Source organism: Colobus angolensis, unplaced genomic scaffold (assembly GCF_000951035.1).
Source record: "Colobus angolensis palliatus isolate OR3802 unplaced genomic scaffold, Cang.pa_1.0 Scaffold100, whole genome shotgun sequence".
NCBI lineage: Eukaryota > Metazoa > Chordata > Mammalia > Primates > Cercopithecidae > Colobus > Colobus angolensis.
Genome location: NW_012110920.1, coordinates 1284679 through 1310475, shown reverse-complemented (window position 1 = coordinate 1310475; position 25797 = coordinate 1284679). Strand labels below are relative to the sequence as shown.

Genomic DNA, 25797 nt, shown 5'->3' with positions numbered 1-25797 from the left:
AGCTGGGACTACAGGCACCCACCACCATGTCCGGCTAACTTTTTGTATTTTTAGTAGAGACGGAGTGACCATGTTAGCCAGGATGGTCTCGGTCTCCTGACCTCGTGATCCACCCGCCTTGGCCTCCCAAAGTGCTTGGATTGCAGGTGTGAGCCAACGCATCTGACCTCCTTTGCCACTTTAAATTAAGTTCTAGACAAAAGACTCACAGACTACCAGATTATTTTAAGACTATTTGATTATAATCTAGAAATAGGTATGTTCTGAAAAAGTACTACTGATATAGAAAAGGTAGTTTTATAGATGGATGGATTTAAATTTGGAGTATTATGAGTTTGTTCAGAAGAGTTTAAGAAGGGCAGTTCTCACAAAACACACAAATATCATGAGGAAAAGACTTTGACATGACATTAATTTTGAATTTGACCAGCAATTCATTCCAGCTGATTTTATATAAAGTCCTAGTAGTGAGAATAGAGTTAAAATGTGTTATCCTATAAAAAGCACAGCAGGAACAATATTAAATAAGTATGTGAACAATTTCCTAGTCTCTTACAGAGCACAAAGCACTCCCCAGCCATGACCTGAGATGTCCTCATGATGTTACTATTTAAAAAAAAAAAAAAGGCAAAAGCATTCTTGGGGACAGAACACTTGGCTCTGAATCCTTGCCTACGATTTATAGCCAAAAGACCTTGGAAAAGCCACTTAACTACTTTTACAAGATGAAGAAACTAGGAAGTGTCTAAGAATATCCTCTTTGGGTTTGGAAGTAAGTGAACCTATCATGAATGTGTCCTAGAGCTGGGTCATATGGCATCGTTGACATCCATGAAGTTCTGAAGTCCCACTGCCTGGGTCTGGAGCTCTCATTCTCTGCAGATCAGTTCAACACATTTCCTCATCTACCCTAAACACAATGTATGTGACTCATAACATGGTTCACTTCCTCAGGGATTAAAAAAATAGAGCTTATAAAGGTATCACCCTTTACCTAGTTAGCCAATTTTTTTCATCTGAAAGAGCTGTGTAGAAGATGTTAGGAGCAGTCTTGTTTGAAAGCTAAATATACTTGAATTAAGCCTGGGAAATAGTCAAAAGTCAAATTTCCCCCAATAATCAATTTCTGTCCTCCAGTATCATATTGAACTATATATTTGTTGCTTCTTTGCTTTCCTCATTTCCCCATCATCTCTTCTATTTTTACCAATTCACTCTTCTACGTCATTTCTACCCAAACTCTCTCTCTCTGCTCCCAGCAGTCCTGCTCACCTACCATTACATATTCACTACCCCTTTCAGCACCCTTGCTTATGCTGATGCCCTTGCCTACTTGGAATATCTTCCCTCCTCTTATTTCTTATCACACTTTATTTGACATTCTAAGGCTGAAGTTTCATTTCTCTTTCACATTTTTTGAAGCCTCACAGCTTCAGGCTCCCCCTTATTTCTTCTCTAAAATCCTGTTGGGTTCAGTAAGTTCCACAGGGCATAGTGCATCACTGATCTCTAATGCTTTCCTCAGCTGGCCTAATTGAGGATGCCAGCATCCTGTTGGAATCAGAACTGAACCAGGAACCATAGAATCAAACGTTCTTCATGTTCATTGGAAGGAGACAGAGCTCAGGTTGTATGAAGTGGGTATAGGGCAGCAGTAACTTCAGAACAACATAACATGATTAGCCAAACAGAAGTGAAAAGATAGCCACTGTCTTGAAAATGCACCAGTGTACACATGGCCAAAAGCGTACACCTCACCAAAGTGGTGTTATAGCTATCTTATTTATCAGTTGGCAGATTATTCATCATGATTTTCTTTAATCTTCCACTTGACTTTCTCTTGCCATAAGCAGTGTTTCTTGGCTGCTAACCACTCACCAACCAATTAGTATATGACCGGGAGATGCAAATTAATTTGAATATACATCATTTGAAGCAAATCCCACTGAGATGGGTTGGTCTGCTGGAAGAAAAGGATTATCAATCATCCTCACACCAAATCATGCTGGGTTATACTATTCACATTATGGTTCTCACTGAGCATTTATTTTATTATTTATTATTATTTATTTAAGGTTTATTTTTTTGAGATGGAATTTTGCCCTTTTGCCCAGGCTGGAGTGAAGTGCTGTGATCTCGGCTCACTGCCACCTCTGCTCAGTGGGTTCTCCTGCCTCAGCCTCCTGAGTAGCTGGGATTATAGGCACCCATCACCATACCCAGTTGATTTATATATATATGTGTATATATATATATTTTGATGGAGTCTTGCTCTGTCACTCAGGCTGCAGTGCAGTGGCATGATCTCGGCTCACTGCAAGCTCTGCCTCCTGGGTTCAGGCCATTCCCCTGCCTCAGCCTCCCAAGTAGCTGGGACTACAGGCACCTGCCACCACGCCCGGCTAATTTTTTTTTTTTTTTTGTATTTTTAGTAGAGACAGGGTTTCACCGTGTTAGCCAGGGTGGTCTCGATCTCCTGACCTCGGGTGATCCACCTGCCTCAGCCTCCCAAAGAGCTAGGATTAAAGGCATAAGCCACCGTGCCTGACTTTTAAAAAGTTTTTATAGACAGAGTCTTGCTCTGTCCCTGAGGAGGAGTGCAGTGGTGCTACGATCACAGCTCACTGCAGACTCCAAACTCCTAGTCTCATGGATCCTTCTGCCTCAGCCTGCCAAGGAGCTAGGACTACAGGCAAGTGCAACCATGCCCGGCTAATTAAAAAAATATATATATTTTTTTGTAGAGACGGGGTCTTGTTTTGTTGCCCAGGCTGGTCTCAAACCCTTGGCTTCAAGTGATCCTCCCTGCTTGGCCTCTCAAAGTGCTGGGATTACAGGCTCGAGCCACCGCGCCCGGCGCTTGGCTAATTTTTAATTTATTTTTTGTAGAGACGGGGTCTTGTTTTGTTGCCCAGGCTGGTCTCAAACCCTTGGCTTCAAGTGATCCTCCCTGCTTGGCCTCTCAAAGTGCTGGGATTACAGGCATAAGCCACTGTGCTTGGCCTCTTACTGAGTACATACTAACACGGCTAAGACATTTAAGTATGGGGACTTCTCCAAGTTATGATAGATTTGCAAACAACACTCATCTTGACTCTTTATGCTGGGTCCTGAAAATAGTGTGTGCATTAATACCAAATAAGGGGAAAATCAGGGTTTAAGAAGGATCTCAGATACCACATATGGAGATAGAGAGTTCAGACAACTTGGCAAAAATCCCTAGATCGAGATGAGATTCTGATAACACATTGAAGGGAACAGGACCACACAAAAGCACAAAACAGGAAAGAATAGTAGGAAGGCACTATGGCCAAGAGGGGGAAGGGGATGAAACAAGTGGAAGCTTCCGGATATTAAATAAAGGGAAGCAGTAACTGTATGGCTAATTAAAGAGCAGAGCCATCTGCCAAGGCATGTCATTTAGGGAACTTCCAGAGGCGGGATGATGTAGCAGCTGAACCCTGGTATGGGAATCTAGCACACGGTCTCAGGAGTACTGGCTGTGGACAGCAGGGGAGGAGAAGAAAGTACAACACTTTAAGTAGCATAGGCCAGATTTAATCTCAGGCTTTTAGTTTAAGGCAAATTCATCTGGTTATGGAAGCTACCGTTAGTCATTTCCACTTTAGTGTGAATGAATAACCCATAGTTTATAATAATGTGACCCTGCCAAACACGTCTAGGGCAAAAGTGTGTAAGAACTGCTTCCTCCTCTCTAACTATAATCTACTGGGGAGGTGTTGGGGAGGCTTAGTGCAGTTTGAGTAAGAACAAAATGCTGGGAGGTAATAGACTACAGTGAGTTTGGAGCATGGACTTGGAATCAGGAATTCTGCTCTACCACTCCTGAGTTATGCAACATTGCACAAGTTATTTCACTTCCCCTGCTTTATTCATCTGTGAAATGGAATGGTAGGATCTCAGTCATTAGACCATTAAAAGGAAGGTTTACCTGCCATGGGGTAAACATTCAATAAGTATGAGCTGTTACTTTTCATTTCAGAAATTAGACTTTAATCAAGGAAGGTGAAAGACAGCGACCTGCCTGAGGAGAGGCAGGAAAACACTGGCCCGCCTTGGAACAGTGAGCATTCAGGCCAGCTCGGGAAGAGGATTTGTGTGTGGTGAGGGGCACAGCAGAAGGCAGATGAGGTGGCCTTACCCTCCAATGTCTCTCTGAAAGTGGGAGTGTCATGATTCAAGTGGCATTTCCCAATATCATTTTGGAGGTCTCCGCAGCAGGATGGGACATGGTGGGGATTAAGGCTCTAACTCAAGATCGCAGCAATAAGAGAGAGAAAAGGGGAAGACTTGGGGAATTATTCAGGAAGAAATAACACTACCCAATAAGTGACTGGATGTGGGGAAGAGGTGCATGACTTAAAGGCTGTGAGCCTCAAAGATTACAGGAGGCTGCTGCATTATGAACAGAAGCAGGGGTGTCGGTCTGAGGAAGGTGCTGGATTGAGGAAGGGGAAGGGGTGGACTTGGGTTTAAATTTGCTGAATTTCAGGTATCACCTGGGCTATGAGGAGGCACTGAACCACAGTGGGGAGACCAGAAGTACCAGGGCAAGCACTATCTAGCCGACATTTTAGCCCTGGGAAGGCTATGTGTGGTCCTTTGGGTGAAAGGAAGACAGATTTGGCACTCCCTCTCACTAGTTCCTCCAGAGGCAGTTCCATCAGCTTGCTGCTGACTACCTGGCCCATCCCCACCCCACCCCAGGTAAAGCAGGTAAGTGAATAGCAAGGCCTTGCTTAGCTTCCAGGCATGCATTTGCAGGGCCAGTCTGTCTAAGAGCAGACCATTCAATACTGTGCAGCTCTGATGACTGCGTGCCCAGATCTTGTGAGCTGAGTTTCCTGGCTGATTGCTAGTTACCTCTGGATTAACAAGACACCTGATTTTGGCTCCAATCTTTGACGCTGGGGAATCTTTGTAGGGAGCATTAAGTCTATTTTTCTCAAGTGGACACAGTACTCAGATGTCTCACTACAATCACTGTCAATCTTGTGATATCTCACAATTAACACTGTAAGTTTGAACTGACCATGGAACATGCACAGAAAGTTGCTTCTTGCAATGTGCTGGTTGCTTGCAAACAAATCTCTTATTTAATGATGTTTTCTTTTTTTTTTGAAATGAAGTGTTACTCTGTCGCCCAGGCTGGAGTGCAGTGGTGTAATCTCAGCTCACAGCAGCCTCTATCTCCCAGGTTCAAGCAGTTCTCCTGCCTCAACCTCCCGAGTAGCTGAGACTACAGGCACACGCCACCACACCTGGCTAATTTTTTGTAATTTTAGCAGCAGTGGGGTTTCACCACGTTGGCCAGGCTGATCTCGAACTCCTGACCTCAGGTGATCTGCCCGCTTCGGACTCCCAGAGTGCTGGGATTACAGGCGTGAGCTACCACACTTGGCCCTTGATGATGTTTTCTTATTCTCATCCCCTTCTTTGTATAAGTCTAGCACTGAAAAAAAGGGGGGTACTGACAAAGAGTCTGACTCCAGGGTGTGGTTTTTGCCCATGGTGGTTCTGGTACATGTGGTCTGGTGTCATTCTTGAAGGAACTCTGCTACTGCCATGAAGTAAATCCACGAAGGACTTAAAACCATGAACAGGTGTGCAAGATGGTGAACTCGTTCTGGTAACCATGTGATGGATGAGGTAACACGGGCTGTGTCAACAACATCGCCCAGGCATGAGCTAACTTATTCAGCAGAGCTCCTCTAGGAAGTTGGAATACCTACACTATCATCCTAATACCAGACTGGCTGAGGTCCACACAAGTTGAATCAGCAGGCTAGGTTTTGAATTGGTTTGAGGACCTGCAAGAACTGACTTTATAGAGAGTGCCTTCCTGAGAGGAAACTCCCTAGTGATGTTAACAGAGTCTTGGAAACACATTTTTTCCACATCTCATGGGCCTGTCCTGTCTGGACTATGTCTCACCTTAAATACAAGTATTAAATGTTTTTGCTAGCAATTTCCTATTCTGAAAGCACTGAATTGGATTGGGAAGTTTCCATAGGAAACTTATTGTTAACCATGTGGATGGTCACACCTGATTCTGGGATTCCTAGAAGCCTAGATAGTGAGTTTCCCTAGGAAATTTCTCCTTCTTTTTTTGGAATGGGATCTTGTTATGTTGCCCAGGCTGGTCTTGGACTCCCAGAAGTCGAAGCTCATGCCATCTTCCTGCCTCAGCCTCCTGAGTGACTGAGACTACAGGTGAGAGCCACCAAGCCTGGCTAGGACACTTCATCTTGGAGTCCCTGCCCACTCTCAGTCTCCTACATACTAACCCAGTGCCTGGTATCCTCAGACATCAGGAAGGGTTTCTTGAACTACCTGTAAGGGGAGGCTCACCCATCTTCAAAGCTTAGTCTCTATCCATAGGCCCTGTGCTAATGAGAATTACAATCTGCTTAGAAATAGATGTGCTTGGCTGGGCACGGGGTGTGTCATGCCCGTAATCCCAGCACTTTGGGAGATGGAGGCGGGCAGATCACAAGGTCAGAAGATCGAGACCATCCTGGCTAACACGGTGAAAACCTGTCTCTACTAAAAATACAAAAAATTAGCCAGGCTAATTTTGGTGGTATATGCCTGTAGTCCCAGCTACTTGGAAGGCTGAGGCAGAAGAATTGCTTGAACCTGGGAGGAGGAGGTTGCAGTGCACTGAGATCACACCACAGCACCCCTGCCTGGCGACAGAGCAAGGCTGTCTCAAAAATAAAGAAATAAATAAACAAACAAGATGAAATAGATGTGCCTCTGGGGAAGATGTGCCTCTGGGGAAGAGGATGTAAGAGATTCCCAAGTGATCTTCTACTTGAGGAGAGTTGGACTTTCTAAACCTCCTCCTGGGAACATTTTGCGAAGCTGAAGGCTGAGGCGTGAATTCCCTGGGAGGACGCTACAATGGGGTCAATTCTGCTGTTCCCTGTACACTATGACAATCAAGGAGGACCAGGAAGCTTCACACCTTGGGTCTTTAGTAGAAGACTAAAGTTCTTCAGCTCCCTGAGAACCAGACAAGTGTTTAGCACCACTCTGCCCAAGGAAGAGATATACACTTTAGAAATCCCAGCAAATCCTTCAGGCCAGGCTGATAGCACTGGAAAGTGCCTGTGGGGTCTGATAGTGCAGTATAGGGTGACCCTCGTAGACCAGGAGCTACCAAACAGAGGTTTGTTCAGTCTTCAGAAGGCTATGCAGGTTGGAAAAGATTTGGAAAAGATTTCATAGCGGGGCATCTGCAGAAATAGGCAGCAGACACGCAGAGCCTCAGCCACTGGGTACTGGCCTCTAGGAAGGATTCTGTCCTTCAGGATCTTATCCAGTGGTGGCCAATCCTGGCTGCACACTGGACTCATCTGGGTGTGTCGAAAAAAATGTCCATTCCTGGGCTGCACTCCTAATTTCTCATTGGTTTGGGCGTGGAGTCTGGGACAGCTATCTAAAAAAAAAAAAAAAAAACCTCCCTAGGTAGAAGCACTTAATTAAAACATGGTTTTAGAACAGGAGATACTCAGATGATTAGGAAAATAGGAAGGTGGAAAGTTAGAAAGGAGGAGAGGGGGACAGATTAGAAGAAATTATGTTCCTAGGTCTTTTTGGGGAGTGAGAGACCAAGTACTACTTGGGAGGTGCCAGTATTCATGGAGAATTGAGAAAATCCAGTGGGCTGGTTCTGCATGGTACAGACACCTGATAACACCAGCATCACCACCACTTCGATCACGCGGGGGTGGACAGAGGGCAGTGCCTAACTTCCCTTCCTTTGAAAGGGTCATTGCAGTTCTCCTTCTGAACTGCTTTCCATTTTCATAAAACAGGGCAGTCGTCTTCCATTTGCATCCTGACCCTCTTCTACCTTCCTCATTCCTACCCTTGACTGTGCTGTGCGGAGATGGGGCTCTGTGTCTGGAGTGCGTGGGTCTTATTTAAAATCCCTCGAACTTGGGAGCCGCCTTTTGCTCACTGCTGATCCAGTTGCCTCTCTGTTAAAGACATTCGATTTGGTTTAAGAGGGCAAGGCGGAGGATGAATAAAGGGATCTCTGTGTGCGAATAGCCCCCTTCAGGATTCCGTGGAGCAGAGCGCAGGGCGTGATGGCTACTTGGCGGGCATCTGGCGTTTGTACTTGTGTATGTTTTTACCCTCCAGGCCCTGGACTCCCATTGTCACAGCCCAGCCGCCGCGACTCCCTGGCAGACAACCCCAGACGTTAGCCAGCCGCGCATAACTGAGCTCCTCCTGCTTTTTCTCAGTGTTTTCCTCTTCTCCAGCTTGGTCTCTCTGGTCATTTTCTGAGTCCTTTTGTGATGTCCGGAGACTGAGAAGCTCTCTGTTATCTACCCCATCCTTTGCTCATGCACTCCTTGCTGAGTATTCTCAGATTTTCTTTCTTTCTTTCTTTCTTTTTTTTTTTTTTTTTGAGGAGGAGTCTCGCTCTGTGGCCCAGGCTGGAGTGCAGTGGCGCGATCTCGGCTCACTGCAAGCTCCGCCTCCCGGGTTCACGCCATTCTCCTGCCTCAGCCTCCAGAGTAGCTGGGACCACAGGCGCCCGCCACCACGCCCGGCTAATTTTTTGTATTTTTGATAGAGACGGGGTTTCACCGTGTTAGCCAGGATGGTCTCGATCTACTGATCTCGTGATCCGCCCGCCTTGGCCTCCCAAAGTGCTGGGATTACAGGCGTGAGCCACTGCGCCTGGCTCCGTGTTCTCAGATTTTCTCTCAGCTTCCTAGCAGGACTTAGTGTTTCTTCTCCCATTTTTGGTATTTTCTCTAGTGTCGTCCCTAAGGCTGAACCTGGAACAGAATGCTTCTCTTACCCCCGTGTGGGCTAGTTCTTCTGGTATGTGTGTCTTGGGTACTTAGGATATGTATTACTGTGTGTTTGAGTTCAGCTACAAGACAATTTTTCCGAGTGCTGAGAGGAACTGAGAAGGTGCTAGATGTGGGTGCAGTAAACAATCTGGGCCAGGAAGAGCCAGACTGTTCAGTGAGGCTCAGAAGTGCCAAATAGCACAGCTCTGAAATCAGGGAAATGGGTATGCCTCTCTGATCACAGGAGAGGAGGACCTGCCTGGTGAGAACTGGAAGGGTTTGCATAAGGAATTGACCATTTGGTAAATGGTCAATTGGTAAACTGGCAAGGCAAGTCACCCTTGCTCTTATCTGGCTAGGGGACAGAGGAGCCCATCCGGCTGGGTGTGAGCTGTGAGAAATGGGAACAAGGTGAAGCAAAGCTATGCCAATGCATGTGGGATGTGTTACCCCACAGAAGGAGATTGCAGGCGCATGGAGATACTCGTTTCTGCTCTTATTGGCATTTTTCAAATCAGAAATCTCTGCACTGGCACTTTGGCTAATTTTAGGCAGTCATTATTTTTCTTCAATTAATGGTGCTTTCTTTTTTTGAGTTTTGTTTTTGATTTTACTTGAATTATTAGTTCCCTAACAGTGCAGGGAGACACAGAAAGGAGTTTTTCATGGTTTTAAGGTAGATTTTTCTTCTTTTTTTGAGACAGGCTCTCACACTCTGTTATCCAGGATGGAGGGCAGTAGTACGATCATGGCTCACTGCAGCTTCGTCCTTTAGGGCTCAAGAGATCCTCCCAAGTAGCTGGGAGCCTTCCAAGTAGCTGGGACTACAGGCACATACCACCATGCCTGGCTAAGTTTAAAAATTTTTTTCCATAGAGACAGGGTCTCCCTGTGTTGCCCAGGCTGGTCTCGAACTTCTGGGCTCAAGTGATTCCCCTGCACTGGCCTCCCAAAGTGTTGGGATTACATGTGTGAGCCAGTGCACCCATCCGTAGACTGGATTTTAAAGGTGAGGACATAATGCCTTTACAAGGACTGGGAGAAACTAGATGCAAAGTATCCTAAGGGTGAGGTGAACCTGGAGCTTACTGTAGAACTTCCAAAGGCCTTCCTTCTAGAGCAACCATCAGTTCTGGCCTTGGAGACTTTATTCTTTTGTTTATGTAAATGAAAATAATTTCCTCATAAAACAGGGGATTTCAGATTTGGCGCCTCTTCAGAGCAACCATACATAAAAATAGGAAACTCATTATTTATAGGCACAAGGAAGAAAATGTTCTCAGTACTCCTGAAATTGGCCTTGGAGCTGCTGTTTACGCCTCCCTCATCCTTGCTTTTTGGGTATGTTCTCCACCCTTATCCCTGCAGGGGATACTTTCTACAACCCCCAGTGGATGCCTGAAACTGTGGATAGTATTGAACTTTATACAGCATATATTAATAGTATATATTAATATTATGTTTTTCCCTGTGTTTTCCCATATATACATACCTCTGATAAAATCTATTTTGTACATTAGGCACAGTAAGAGATTAACAACAGCAACTAATAATAAAATAGAACAACTATAACAATAAACCACATTCATTATTTTTGTGCTTTGGGGCCATTATTAAGTAAAATAAGGGTTTCTTGGAACACAAGCACTATGATACCATGACAGTCAATCTGACAGCTGAGACAGCTGCTGACTGACTAATGAGTGGGTGGCATCGACAGTGTGGACACCCTACACAAAGGAAAAAATTCGCATGGACAGAGCTGGATGGGGTGAGATTTCTTCACGCTACTCAGGACTGCGTGGAATTTAAAACCAGAAAGTGTTTGTTTTTGGAATTTCCCGTGTAATATTTTCAGACCAAGTCTGACTGCAGATAACTGAAACTGGAAAGCAAAACCATGGATGAGGGTGGACTGCTGTACTTTACATTAATAATGGGCTTTACACCTCCCAGATAAATTTTATTTTTATTTTTACTTTTTTAAAAAGAATGAGATAGGGTCTTGCTATGTTGCCAGGCTGGTCTCAAACTTCTGGGCTCAACTGATCCTCCCGCCTCGGCCTCCCAAAGTGCTGAGATTACAGCTGTGAGCCACAGCACCTGGCCTCACAGCAAGTTTTTACCTCCATTACTTCATTTTGATTTTACTGGACATCTTGTGAGAGAAGCCAGTCATTTTGCAGATAAAGAAATTGAGGTTCAATGAGGCTAAGTGTCTTGTGGAGGTCACACAGACTGGAAATGGAGTGGGCAGGACATGAATTTAGGTTTTCTGAGTTGAAACCCAAAGCCTCCCCCATGCTACCATGGTGCCTCTTTACATCATCTGTATTGCTGGAGTGTTCTGTCTCATTTTGCTTTGTTGGAGAATGAGGTGTTTGCGGAGAAGAAAACAGAATCTTAAGAACTGTTAGGCCAGACTAGATTACAGAGGTTTTCAATGTCAAGCCAAGGAGATTAGTTATGTCTACAAGCTACCAAGACAGAAAGAAAAACAAGAAAGTAAAAGCATTAATACATTTTGAAGAAAAGGTCACATATTGCTGGAATCATAAACAGGTGTCATGGCTTACTATTTGCACCTGGTCTGAAATGTTTCTGAGGTGTTATCTGAGTGGTTCTGGATAAGTAGCGTAGACTTGCAACCCCAAATAGGTGAGAATCAGTGGATGATAACCCCATCGTGGTCAAATGGCTAAAGTCCTACCCACATCTTAGAATAGAGTGATCTGGGAACCCCAGCCCTTTTTATTGGATTTTAATGTTTTCAATTAGTGTTTAATGTGAAAATCAGTATTTGAAAATATGCTTTGTGTTTTGTCTTGCAAATCATTAAAAAGATGCCATATGCATAGAATTACCTTGTAAGGTAGGAATCCTAGGAAGATTTTAAAAGTCAATGTTAACACTTGGTAAACACTCCTGGGTAGAGTCCAGCAATCCTTATGTTAGAGAAAATGTTTTCTCTCTGGGATTTGAAATGTTTTAGATTTACACCTTCCTCTTGAGAAAAACTTTCTAACTGCCAGAAAGAAGATAATGGTCCTGAATGAATCCATTTACTAAACTGTAAAATCCAGAATAGATAAGATCTGACTCTGAGTAGCTTTTCCCAGCCTCATTTCTTGCCACATCCCTCCTGTACCCTGAGCTCCAGCCATAATGAACTTCCTGTGGCTCCTCAAGCATGTCTTGCTCTCCCTAGCCCCTAGCCTTTGCATGTGCCATTGCTTTTTTTAGAATATTCCCCCATTTCCCACCCCTCCATACCTTTGCTTGGTTAACTCCTAGATATCCTTTTTGTCTCAGATTAGTTTCCTTTTTGTTTGACAAACCTCCCTTGACCTTTCCTCACCTCTCTTCACTCCTGAATCCAACCCCTCCAACTTAGAATGTGGGCCTGGTTCTTACATGACTCTCCCTTATCATCCCATTTTCACAATGCATTGAAATTGCCACATACCCTATTAGATCGTTGGCTCGGTGCTGCTAAGGACCAGTCAATTTATTCTCTCTAGTTCTTTCTTGTGATCCAACACCTGGTGTTGAGCAGGTAATCAACAAACTGCTGAGTAGTTGAGTGAACCAATGTCACCACCAAAATACGCACTATTTAGTATTTTCCTATGAAGGTTTAAATAACAAGAGTGTATGAACCATTCCAAGAAACTGGCTTTTGTTGTTGTAGATCACTGAAAAGATTTTCAGGGGACTCTGGACTATGCTAGACATAGCTAGCTATGACTGCTTTTATTCCACAGTTTGTAGAAGGGCATGGTTTAGCATTTGGAAAAGATTAAAGTGCAGAGATTTTGATTAACTGTGACCTATTTAAAAATCGGTCCTCAGCTGTTCGTAGGTACAAATAGGTCAATGTTTGGGTATGCCCTTTTTATGTTTCTGACTCAGCCACTCAACTAGAGCAATAAAATGAACAGAATTGCTGATTCTCAATTTTTACCCTTATGCTAACATAGATCATAAGTTAAATATCTATAAAACAGTAGCAATTTCATTTAAAAACTTAGATAAAACCCAGGAGATAAAAGATAAAGATTAATGCTGTAGCAAAATATTCCTTTATTAGTCAATTTATAAAATTTAAAAATTGGACGTTAAGTGGTCAGATTTTTTAGTGGGAGAAACCCAAGTGACGTTTAGAGTAACTATTGAAAACTGCAGGCCGGCATGATGCCTCACACCTGTAATCCCAGCACTTTGGGAGGCCAAGATGGGCAGATCCCTTGAGCCTAGGAGTTTCAGAGCAGCCTGGGCAACATGGTGAAACCCCATCTCTACCCCTCCCAAAAAAACAGCAAAAAAATAAAATTTTGCTGGGGGTGATGGCATGTGCCTGTGATCCCAGCTACCTGGGGGGCTAAGCTGGGAGGATCCCTTGAGCCCAGTGATCTTCCCACCTCAGGAGGTTGCAGTGAGCTGACATTGCACCACTGCACTCCAGCCTGAGTGACTGAAAAACAAACAAACAAATAAAACTGCAGAAGTGCAAGTCTGTGTTGACAAGCAATATTTTTATATTGGGAAAATGGATTTAAAAGAAACAATCAGCAAAGCATAAGCTTCAGGTATACAAAGATGTTAAGAACATTTGTATGGTTTTAAGAGAAAAACATGAACTTAGATTCTATTACCCAACATGAAGAAACTGCCGATTCCACAATGCAGAGGGAAATCTCTTGTTAAGGTACAGATCCTTTCTAGTGAGCTGGGTGACAAGAGAAAGTATAGAGATTCTCCTCTTGTGGTAAATAAATCCTTTCCTACTAATATTTTCATATTCCTAAATTATGGTATAGTCAGTGAACTTGAGACTTAGAAGGGCCCTGAGATCCATCTTGACCAAATCTCTTATATAAGAGGCCCCAGGGGTTAAATATTTGCCTAAGTTCCTTCCTAGATAATGGCAGAAAAGGAACTAGAATTACAGGAATTCAACTTCTTGTACTTTATTAATAACACAGCAAAAACATGATCTGTTCTCAGTTGGTTGGCTACCACGTAAACAGTGCGAAGCTAAGAGATTAGGAAGGTGCTGAGGAAAGCCATTGAGCATCCACAGCTCCACTGCCTAGGCAGATGGTCAGCAGGCAGTTTAGCTGTGGGAGTATTTCCAATTTGCATGAATGAAACACGGACAAGTAAGATAAGGCTGGCTCCAGGAACGTAATTTCTCCGGTTCTCATGAGCCTTGGATTTGGAAAACTGCAGCCCATCCTGGAATTAGGGAGCATCACAAACGGTACTGGGTAGAACTCCCCATGTGGCCTCGGCCCACGCTTGGAGGCAGTCAAGGTCCCAGGTGCCGGCTCGCCCACAAGCTATGGCTGAGACAGAAAAACAAAGGAAAAAAAGTCCTCCCCAAACACACACATAAGCAAAACCCATCTTCCTGTGTTCTCTGCCAAGAGAGCTGGAGCAAAAGAGATGAGTTTGAGACTCTGATTCATCCATCAAGACAAATAAACTCAGTCTATGGAGGTTAGGAGGGCAATTTGGGAAGCAAACTAAAGTTGAGTTTTGGAAACGGGCTCTAAAGAAAAGGAAGATGACATCCTGGGAATTGAACTCTATGACGAGAAGAGAAAGCGGCTCACTCTTGAAGCGTGGAGTACTGCAAATGCCAATAGGCAAACATCCTCAAAAGGCAGCTCCAGAGGCTATCTTGCCAAGGTGTCAGCCCTCCTCCCAATCCACAAAAACGTGCACTCTGAGTTCCAAGCTAGCGTCCTGCTGAGCTGAAGGAGCATCTCCAGTGGAGAAGGCGGCCCGATGGCACCGTTCCATTTCAGCAGCAGCAAAAGAAACTCTGATTGGTATAACACACTTCCTCCAGTGGCGCCAAGCTCCTGGGCTGGCCTGGGGCATCCACCCTTGCTCCCTGGTCAAAGCCACTGTCTTTACCTGCATTCACTTCTCTAGTGGCCTCCTGGCCTCATCCTCAGGAAATCTCTAACACATCTTTGTCTCCATTATCTCTCTCCGCTCCACAGTCCTGGCTCCCAGAGGACCCTCAGGGTGGTCTGGCCAGGTGTTCCTTTGCTCCCTCCCCCCATCTCCAGCCCCAGCACGGACCATAGCTGTGAGTTTGTGCTCAGACTCCGTGCACTCTCTCTTTCTTTGTCCCTGAGCATCACTAGAGTATCTGGCTAAGGTCCCGTCCACCCTTCTGGTGGCATGAGCTTCCCATCCCTTTATCAAATCCACACCTCTGCTCTTTAGGCGGAGCTAATTCTGCTCCCCTTGAGTGTGGTCTGTACTTAGTGACTTACTCTGGTGACACATTTGAATAAAATATAGTGGGAGGGACAGTGCATACCTTAAGCTTCTTTCTTGCTTTTTGTGGGATCACTTGCTCTGGGCGAAGCCAGTGCCATGCTGTTAGGATGCTCAAAGAGCACAAAGGAGTGGTCCATGTGATGAGGAACTGGGTCCTCCTGGCAACAGCCATGTGAGTGAGTCAATCCAAAGCCAGAACAAAGTCCCTGCTGACACACTGACTGCAGCCTCATGGGACACTCCAGCCCAGAACCACAAAACTAAGCTACTCTCAAGTTTTTGATCCGCAGAAACTGTGTGAGATAGTAAATATTTATTATTGTTTTAGGCTGCTAAGTTTTGGACTAATTTATTATGTAACAGCAAACAACTAATATTTTCCTTTAGTTTTAAGCGGTTTTTTTTTTTTTTTTTTTGAGATGGAATCTTGCTCTGTTGCCCAGGCTGGAGTGCAATGGTATGATCTCGGCTCACTGCAACCTCCGCCTCTTGGGTTCAAGTGATTCCCTTGCCTCAGCCTGCCAAGTAGCTGGGATTACAGGCATGTGCCACCACACCCAGTGAATTTTTGTGTTTTTAGTAGAGACAGGGTTTCACCATGTTGGTAGGGCTGGTTTCGAACTCCTGACCTCAGGTGATTCACCTGCCTCAGCCTCCCAAAATACTGGGATTACAGATGTGAGCCACCGTGCTTGGCCTTAATTGTTTTAAAAGAAGAAGAAGAAAAAAAGAATAATACAACATCTTTGAACTTTCTCCATCATCAGCTAGAGTTCTTTCTTAATTAATAATCATAATCTCTTTTTGGAAGGTTTTTTTTTTTTTTTTTGGTTTGTTTTTAGTCATAAAGTCCTCTCTCCAAGAATTAGGGCAAAAAACCAAAACCAAAACAAGGTATCAATAACATAAACAAAGTCCTCATGGATGGACAGTTATTTATTTGGGAACATTATGACTTGACCCCAAGAAGATGTCTGCAATGATAATATATATTTTCAAGGGCTGTTCTTAACATGTTCTTTGTACCTGCCATCCTAGAATCTTTTATGTTACTTTCATCATTATACAAAAAAGAACTGGAACTTATATCCTCCCAGGGACCCCAAAACATAAGCCTTAACTGTGAGCATCTGTAACCTTAAACAGTCCATGGAAGACACAAGGGATTTTTTTTTGGTTACTCTTGTATTTACACTTTAAGAAATAATAAGTGAGATTAACTTGTCATATGCCATAACACAGATGTACCTGTAGGACATTATGCTAAAAGAAATAAGCCAGTCCCAGGAAGGCAAATATGACATGATTCCATTTGTATGAGGTATCTAAAGTATTTAAACTTATAGAAGCAGAAACAGAATGGTGGTATCCAGGGGCTAGGGTAAGGGAGAAATGAGGAGTTGCTGTTCAATGGGTATAAAATTCTAGAGATCTGCTGTACAACAATGTGCTTATAGTTAATGTCTTATTAAGAAACACTGTACTGCACACTTAAAACTTTGTGAAGAGGGCAGATTTCATATTATGTATTTTCTATCACAAAACACATAAAGAAAAATCAAAGTGAGTGAGATTAAAATGACCTTATTCCAAGATTCAAAGCAGTGATTGCTTTTTTGCAACACTTCAGGACATCTCCAATAGACCACCGAGTATTGCATGGTCTCAAAAATTCCTCAAAACTGAAAAAAAAAAAGTTTTACTTGTTTTTCATACAAAACAAAAAAATATTGCGCTCTTCTCCCTGGAGAATAATTGATAGGGTAGGGAAAAAGATGGATATCATAAAATATTCAAACCAAACATAAGGAGAAGAGGTTGTGGTTACAAGAAATTTGGGAATCACTGATCTGGAAACAGGTTGAGGTTTCAAAAGAAGTGGGCTTTAGGCTGGGAGTGGTGGCTCATGCTGTAGTCACAGCACTTTGGGAGGCCGAGGTGGGCAGATCTCTTGAGCCCAGGAGTTCAAGACCAGACTGGGCAACAGCCCTGTGTGGAGGTGCATGCCTATAGTCCTAGATAATTGGGAGGCCGAGGTGGGAGAATCACTTGAGCCTGGGAGGTGGAGGTTGCAGTGAGCCAAGATCATGCCACTGTACTCTAGCCTGAGTGACAGAGACTCTGTCTCAAAAAAAAAAAAAAAAGTGAGTTTAACAAAAAATATGTGCGCATTTGAAATGCTAACCTCCAGTCAAAGGACTGACATCACCAGTTTACTATCTAATTTCCCCTGTAGCAAAGACGTGTAGACACAACCACCAAGGGAGTGGGGAGTGGCGGGGAAACGGCAGCCAGTGACAAACGACGACGAAAAGCAATGAGCTAATGCACAGATAAGATGGGCCTAGCAACATATCAGTAATGGTAGAGAAAAATAAAGGAGGCTGAGATACTTTCTATTCAGTAGTGCATGACTGGAGTCAAAAATGAAGAACATACAAATGGCAGGATTTTGTCGTATCATTTTCCACAGAAAAAAGAAAAGAAAATATCAGAAGATGGGAACTGGCACATGAAAGGTTGAACTGTCACAGCGCACGTATATAATTATCAATGCCAAGCAGTAAACCAAGAATGGGATTGGTCGAAGGCACCGAGGGAAGTGAAAGGAAACTGGATATACAAGAAGAAAGGGACAGATTGTGTTTAAATTTAGAACATGGGCTCATGCCCTCAAAGTTGACTGATAGCTGGAGCATGCTTTCTCTTCAGTCATTCCTCCATTTGCTACTTTTTTACAATAAAAGCTAATTCTGTGAAGCTTTCCATGGCCACTTGTGGATGCAGGCCCCTTCTGAAGGACACGAGAGAAATGTGAAAGCTGCAAGGAAGCCTTTCTGGCCAAGATTGGAGAAATTCTCTGAGCCCCTCACCCAGCCATCAGGCCTAGAGGTCTAATGTGGGTGGTTGAATCACCAGTTTGAACCAACCAGGTTTGCCCCTCCCAGGCCTCCTTCTATGGGTGTTTTTAGAGGAAGGAGACCTCATGTCCTTTCCTGGCATTGTTTCAAGACAGGATCTCACCAAGACATCTTGACTTGCCTAGTAAAGAAATTCAACTTAGTGGGGAAGCTTGACTGCCCATTTGGGGTCTTGGGCCATTTGTGGGGCTGGAGGAAGCAGAAAAGAGAATCAAGACAGCAAATAGGCCTGGGATGATGGCTCATGCCTATAATCCTGGTGCTTTGGGAGGCCAAGGTGAGAGAATTGTTGGGGCCAGATGTTCGAGACCAGCCTGGGCAACATAGTGAGGTCTGGTCTCTACAAAAAATAAAATAAAAAATAAAAGAAATAAAAAGTTAGCCAGGTGTGGTGGCTGTCCAGCCTGTCCTTGTACTGTCTTTTTAAGTTTTCCTTAGATAGTCTGTCCTTCTGTGGTGACACCTGCCTGTAGTCACAGCTACTCGGGAGGCAGAGGTAGAAGCATTGCTTGACCCCAGGAGTTTGGGGTTGCAGTGAAACATGATGTCACCACTGCACTCCAGCCTGGGTGACAGAGAAGGCCCTGTCTCTTAAAAAAAAAAAAAAAAGACAGCAAATAAGCAGAGAGAAGGTGGACAGGAGCCACACATTACAGAAACTTCCCATTATTGAGATTTCTATCTTTCTAGGCTGTTTATGGTCTCTCACAAGAAAACAAAACGGGGTCAGGAGCAGTGGCTCACTCCTGCAATCCCAGCACTTTGGGAGGTCGAGGCAGGTGAATCACTTGAGGTCAGCAGTTTCAGACCAGCCTGGCCAACATGACAAAACCCTGTCTCTACTAAAAATACAAAACAGCTGGGCATGGTGGTGTACGCCTGTAATCCCAGCTACTCGGGAGGCTGAGGCAGGAGAATTGCTTGAACCCTGGAGGCAGAGGTTGCAGTGAGCCGGAATCGTGTCACTGCACTCCAGTCTGGGTGACAAGGTGAGATCCTGTCTCAAAAAAACAAAAGACGAAAAACACCAAAATGGAAGGTCCTCAGTGGGAACTATTCAGCACCTGCCCTCTGTAGGTCCTGGGAATCTTCAGTGAGTCTTTCCCTCTTTCTTCTAGAAGTTATCCCAGAGTACCATATTTTTCCCTCAAAATGACTGGAAAAATTCATTGTATAATGTCTTATTAAGAAAATAATTTTCTAAAGAGGGTGATTTAAATAAAAACAAAAACCAAATAAATATTCAGCTTATGTTTGAAGGAACTTTTTCTATTTCCTCTATCCCGTCCCTTCCCCCACAACTAAACAAAAAATTTGATTGTCTTATTATGTTAACACAGATTCAGTTATCTATGCATTTCCATTAAGGATAACAAATAAAAAAAGTACATTTCCTGCTGAAATCACATTTAACAAATCCCTTTGAGGACAGAAAAAAGTGCAAACCATTTAGAAAGATTAGTTTGTGGGAGGAAGAAGTCAGTTGCAAATCACTCCTCTGCATTATCCTCTAGTTAAATGAGGTGGATGCCCCAGGCCACATTTATAATGATGTAAGGCTCTCAATCTCTTACTGCAAGCCTGAACCATAATTGTTCTCAAATCAAACATGCAACGTACTACAAAAAGGTTCAATAAGAAAACCTTTGTTTTCTCTTCTGAAAGTCTAAGACAACATAAACCAGCTCACAAACTGGCCACAGGGGTAATAAGCACTGGATACCAGGGATGCTCAATGTATTTTTCTATTTGATTAAGATTGATTAATTCTAAAACACAAATGTGTTCAAGCTTGTGGATCAGTGTTGAATACTGTAACACACATATCTCAATGTATTAAATAATTTATTGACATACAATTGCTAATTAAAAAGGCCAATTCATTTGAAGATGGGTTCTCCCTGCACCTATTCATTGTACACTACTTCCTACTTCTTCTGCTCTGAACACACCTGGCCCTGCAAGTTACTGAAGTCCTGAGGGTCCATGTGCATAAGGCAGTGGTAAATCTGGAAGAAGTGTGTGAATCCATATAAGGTAAGGCAGGAGCATATGTTGGTCAAAAGTGATGCCCATCAATGCAGTACTCCGGGTCCTACTGAAGACACTGTTTTTGATATACTGGGGGGAAGAAAATACTTGGTGTTTAATCGATCTTAATCAAATTGAAAAATATACTGAGCATCCCTTGTATCCAGTGCTCGTTACCCCTGCGGCCAGTTTGTTAGCTGGCTTGTGTTGTCTTAGACTTTCAGCCTGTTCCTCCTGCTGCAGCCTCTGGAAAGCCACTTCTAGTCAACCATTCAATTCCATGCTGTCATTGAGTATACATACGTCTCAGCAAGTCAGGAGAGGTCTGCATGGGTTAGCAGAGCAGGATCTGTCAGTAGGAGGCCTATTTGGGGCTTCTATATCTGGTGTGTCTATTTTCTTCCTTCATCTGTGCTGACAACTAAGTTTGCACTCAGTCTGGTGTCACAGCTGGTTCTTAATCACTTGGGGTTAGATTAAGCAATCCTGGATCTCTGACACTGGCCATGTTGCAACACACACAAGGAAATTGTGTCTTTCTTTTTCCCCGGGTGGTCACTGTGTGGGCAGTGTCCTCTAACAGCACACACACGGCTATCAGGTTCTCCTCCCAGAATAAGGGACTGATCTCAGTTGATATCAGAATAGGTCTAAGGGAGCCACATCAGCCTTGATGTGGCATATTTGGTCATGGAGGCTAGCGGGGTACTCAGGAAGGCAGGTTTCATGCGGGCTTTCAAAACTTTGGGTCTGCTTAGGAAGGTTTGTCTTGAATAGCTTTTTTTCCTGAGGATTGGGAACCTTGGCTGGGGTAAGGGAGGTGATTATTAAAAATGTCCTAGGCTTGGTGCAGTGGCTCATGCCTGTAATCCCAGCACTTTGGGAGGCTGAGATGGAAAGATTGCTTGAGGCCAGAAGTTCGAGACCAGCCTGGACAACATCGTGAGACCCCTATCTCTTTTTTAAAATTTAAATTTAAATTAAAAAAACTTTTATTTTAGGTTTGGGGGTACATGTGAAGGTTTGTTACATAGGTAAATTCGTGTCACGGGGGTCTGTTGTACAGATTATTTCATCACCCAGGTATTAAGCTCAGTACTCAATAGTCATCTTTCCTGCTCCTCTCCCTCCTCCCACCCTCCGCTGTCAGGTAGACCCCAGTGTCGGTTGTTTCCTTTTTTGGGTTCATGAGTTCTCATCATTTAGCTTCCACTTATAAGTGAGAACACATGGTATTTGGTTTTCTGTTTCTGCATTAGTTTGCTAAGGATAATGGCCTCCAGCTCCATTCATGTTCCCGCAAACACATGATCTCATTCTTTTTTATGGCTGCAGATATCCTATCTCTACAAAACAATAACAAATTAGCTGTGTGTGTGTGTGTGTGGGGGGGTGCCCCTGTGGTCCCAGCTACTTGGGAGGCTGTGGCAGAAGGATTGCTTGAGCCCAGGAGGTTGATGATACACCAGCTGTGTTCACGCCACTGCACGCCAGTCTGGGCAACAGAGGGAGAGCCTGTCTCAAAAAAGTTAAACAGGCAGTTGCAGTTGTGTTCTCTAAGTTCCTATCTTTCTGCCAGTGCCACCTAGATGGCCTCTCAGAACTTTGACCCAGCCGCCAACAGCATTGCTGCTGCCTGTAAAGGTGCCACCCCCAGCAGGGGTGCCACCTGGGACCCTGTGGGCAAAAGGCTACAGCAGGAGTTGATGACCTTCACAATGCCTGGTGACACAGGGATTTCTGCCTTCCCTGAATCAGGCAACCTTTTCAAATGGGTGGGGACCATCCATGGAGCAGATGGCACAGCATATGAAGACCTGAGGTATAAGCTCTCCCTGGAGCTCCCCAGGGGCTACCCTTACAATGTGCCCATGGTGAAGCTCCTCACGCCCTGCTACCACCCCAACATGGACACCCAGGGTAACATCTGCCTGGACATCCTGAAGGACAAGTGGTCTGCCCTGTATGATGTCAGGACCATCCTGCTCTCCATCCACAGCCGTCGAGGAGAACCCAGCATTGATAGCCCTTTGAACAGGCATACTGCCGAGCTCCGGAAAACCCTCACAGCTTTTAAGAAGTACCTGCAAGAAACCTACTTAAAGCAGGTCACCAGCCAGGAGCCCTCACCCAGGCTGCCCAGCCTGTCCTTGTGCTGCCTTTTAAAGTTTTCCTCAGATGGTCTGTCCTTTCTGTGATTTTTGTACAGCACTCTGTATCTTGAGCTGTGGTATTATTATTATTATTATTGTTATTATTATTTGTCTTTTAAGCCTCCAGTTGAGAGCTTGTGATGTATATTAAATAAATGCATTTTGGGTTGGGCATAGTGGTGCATCTTTGTAATCCCAGCACTTTGGGAGGCTGAAAAGGGAGGATTGCTTGAGTTCAGGAGTTCAAGACCAGGCCAGACAACATAGCAAAACCTTGTCTCTACAAAAAATGCAAAAATTAGCTGGGCATGGTGGTGTGTGCCTGTAGTTCCAGCTACTCGGGAGACTGGGGTGGGAGGATTGCTCAAGCCAGAGAAGTTGAGGTTGCAGTGAGCTGAGATTCCTGCCACTGCACTCAGCATGGGTGACAGAATGACCCTGTCTCAAAAAAAATAAAAATAAAATTAAAAATAAATAAATAAATAACAAAATGCTCCAGAACTGCCCAAGATTACTAGTGTCTCTGGCTCATGAGGTCAGACTAGGATGGGTCTCTTCAAACAGCTCCCTAAGCTTCCATGACTACAGTTACTGGTCAGGCTACAAGCCAGCCCAGATGCCAGTACCACTGTCACCACCACCACCTCCACGGGCACAGCCCACTTATGGTGAGCTTTCTAAAGCATGTTCTCTTTATCTGATTCTCAGCACAGTCCTGTGGAGTTGATTGGGAGTGATCATCATCTCTATTGCACAAAGGTGAGGAAAAAGGGAAGAGGGAAGATGGGAGGACCTAGTGACTTTCCCAAGGGCAGCAGCTCCCCCAGCTGTGGTCCTGGCACAAGCAAGTGAGCTTCTAAACTCTGCCCATCATACTTTCCTCTTTGGAAAATGGATTCTTCTCTCTCTTTTTTTTTTCTTTTGAGACAGAGTCACGCTCTGTCGCCCAGGCTGGAGTGCAGTGGAGCAATCTCAGCTCACTGCAACCTCTGCCTCCTGGGTTCAAGCGATTCTCCTGTCTCAGCCTCCCGAGTTGCTGGGATTACAGGTGCGTGCCACCACGCCTGGCTAATTTTGGTATTTTTAGTGGAGGCGGGGTTTTGCCATGCTAGCCAGGCTTGTCTTGAACTCCCGGCCTCGAGTGATCTGCCTGCCTCAGCCTCCCAAAGTGCTGGGATTACAGGTGTGAGCCACCACGCCCGGCCTGGAAAAGTTACCTCTAATCCCACATAAAAACATTCCCCTCACCCACCATTGTCTCCTGCCTCTGAAGGTGTTAAAAAGTTAAAAAGAAACTGCAACTGGCATCTGGCCTCTACTTCCCACTCAGACGAATGTGAAAGTACTATAGGCTTCACCCATTTCTCGCCTCACATGAGACACAAAAGAGTCTCCAGCCTGACTTCAGGGGCTTACGTCACTTTTGCCCAGACTCTCCCATTTCTTTCCTCTATCTCTTAAAGTTGGAGGAAGGCCCTTTTTTCATAGCATCCTGTGCTTCTGTCCTATTTATACCAGTTGAAAACCAAGCTCTTTTAAACACTTTTTCAGACAGCTTGCTTCTTTTAAGTCTTTCAATTAAAAGAAAGAAAGAAAGAAAGAAAAGATACAGCTCCCAACCAAAACACAGCCACCAGCACCCAAGGACCGTCATACTTCAGGAATTTAAATTGCACTTCATTTGGCATAATCTGTGTTAAAACAATATAGCATTATCTGCTTTGAATGCACTAGGCACCCTCAGGGTGGAATTGCATTTTATATGAGTTATTAAATCTGGTTGGAACTCAACAAGAAACAGTGCCATGTGGGGAAATCCGTGCCGAATGGACCCTTGACTGATCACATTTCAAAGCCTAGCGCTTTGCTAAAGGGCATCTTTCTTTAAAAATAAGCAATCCTATTACCCAGAGCCTTCTCTGCACACCATGTCTATGAAGGAATTTGATAGTTTGCAAATTCAAAGTTGGAAATTAAAATCCCACAAATAAGACTTGAATCCATTTATTCATGCTAAAATGAATATAGCTTTGGAAAGCCTATCCTTATTAGGATCATTTCAGTACAATCTGTGATCTGGTGTGAGGTTGCTTAACTAACCTCCTGCCCGCTAAAGGAGGCATATTTTCTAAGATAAGCTCTGCCTTCAAAGGACTCAGGAGATACCATAGAATAATATTAACTGAAGTGCATTTCTTCTTAAATAACGTTTCATTGTTTCCTTAATCTGTGTTATTTTTATTTTGCCAGGCTTAGGATATCTTCTCCTCCTTCCCTAAAATGCATTAAAATAAATCCTGGCCCCTGCAGGAGTGATCAAAGCTCTACCATTCACAGAGGAATGTCTATTCCTCCAAGCTTGGGGAGGTTTCCTAACTAATGAGCTAGAACATTGTCAGATGTCTCATTGCCAAGTAATATATTAAAGTGCTTTTCTAATGAGATTTCTGCAAGGTAACCATAAAATCATAAAAAGCACACTAAGCTTCAGTGAAGCAAAAACATTAAAAAAAAAATAACCAAATGCCTTTTAGAGATAGAAGAGGTCAACACAACAGCTAAAAAAAGCTAAAGAGAATTTGACAAGTAGAAAAATAAAGTCCAGATAATTTTCGCATTTGAAAAAAAGGGTGGACACAAAGCAGAGGAATGTGGTGGGTAGATAGGTCATTAAGAAGTTACCTGAATATCTGTGTATGACTGAAGTACCTGCCTTTCCACTCATCCTCATCCACTTGGAACATGGATCTGTTATACATAACTACATATGGCCCTATGAACATCTCTTTATTTTCAGAACTTTCGAGAATTTAGGAATACGATATAAAAATCTTGAATACCAAAGCTCTTGTCTCAGTCAGCCTGGGCTGCTATAACAAATACCATGGACTTGGTGGCTTAAGCATCTGAAGTGTATTGGATGGGAAGTCCAAGATCAGGGTGCGAGCATGGTAGGGTTCTGGGAGGCCCACTTCTTGGCTTGTAGATGGCTGCCTTCTTGCTGTAGCCTCACATGGTGGAAAGAGAGATCATCTTTCTTTGTCTCTTTTTATAGTGCACTAATCCCATTCACCTCTCAAAGGCCCTGCCTGTGAATACCATCATAGTGGGGGTTAAAGCTTCCACAGAGAAATTTTCGGGGGGACACCACTAATATTCAGACCATAGCTGATCTCTTTACTAGAACCAATGTACCGAGGAATTCTTGCTCAAAGCACAAACAATAGGAATGCCATGAAGCCTCTACCATGGATCACTTGGAAATAGTCCTTGGACGTCCCTCCCTTGGCTTTTGCTTGTCACTCTTCCTTCATTATTTAACCATGCAACCTCCCTGACATCAATGAAGCCAGGAAGCTAAGAAGCCAGCCATTTTGGTCACTTTCATGTAAGCATATGGCTCCAGCATGTTCTGTACAGATCTGACAGTCTTGCAGCACTGGGTCCCTTCCAAGAGGTGAAGAGTAGAACCCACAGATTAAAGGATCATGTGGGGTCTGAAAACCAGCTTGGAAGGTGATGTGGGTGTTTAGCTTAAGGAAGAGAAGCCTG

At 44.0% G+C, this 25797-nt stretch overlaps 1 protein-coding gene and 1 pseudogene across 1 annotated transcript in view; one reads left to right on the top strand and one right to left on the bottom strand.

The window, feature by feature from the left end:
* The window catches only part of IGFBP7 (insulin-like growth factor binding protein 7), a 77416-nt gene that overhangs the window by 17361 nt on the left and 34258 nt on the right, over positions 1 to 25797 (bottom strand). The gene's annotated exons all lie outside the window — the stretch shown is intronic.
* Positions 21460 to 22290, top strand: LOC105509428 (annotated as a pseudogene).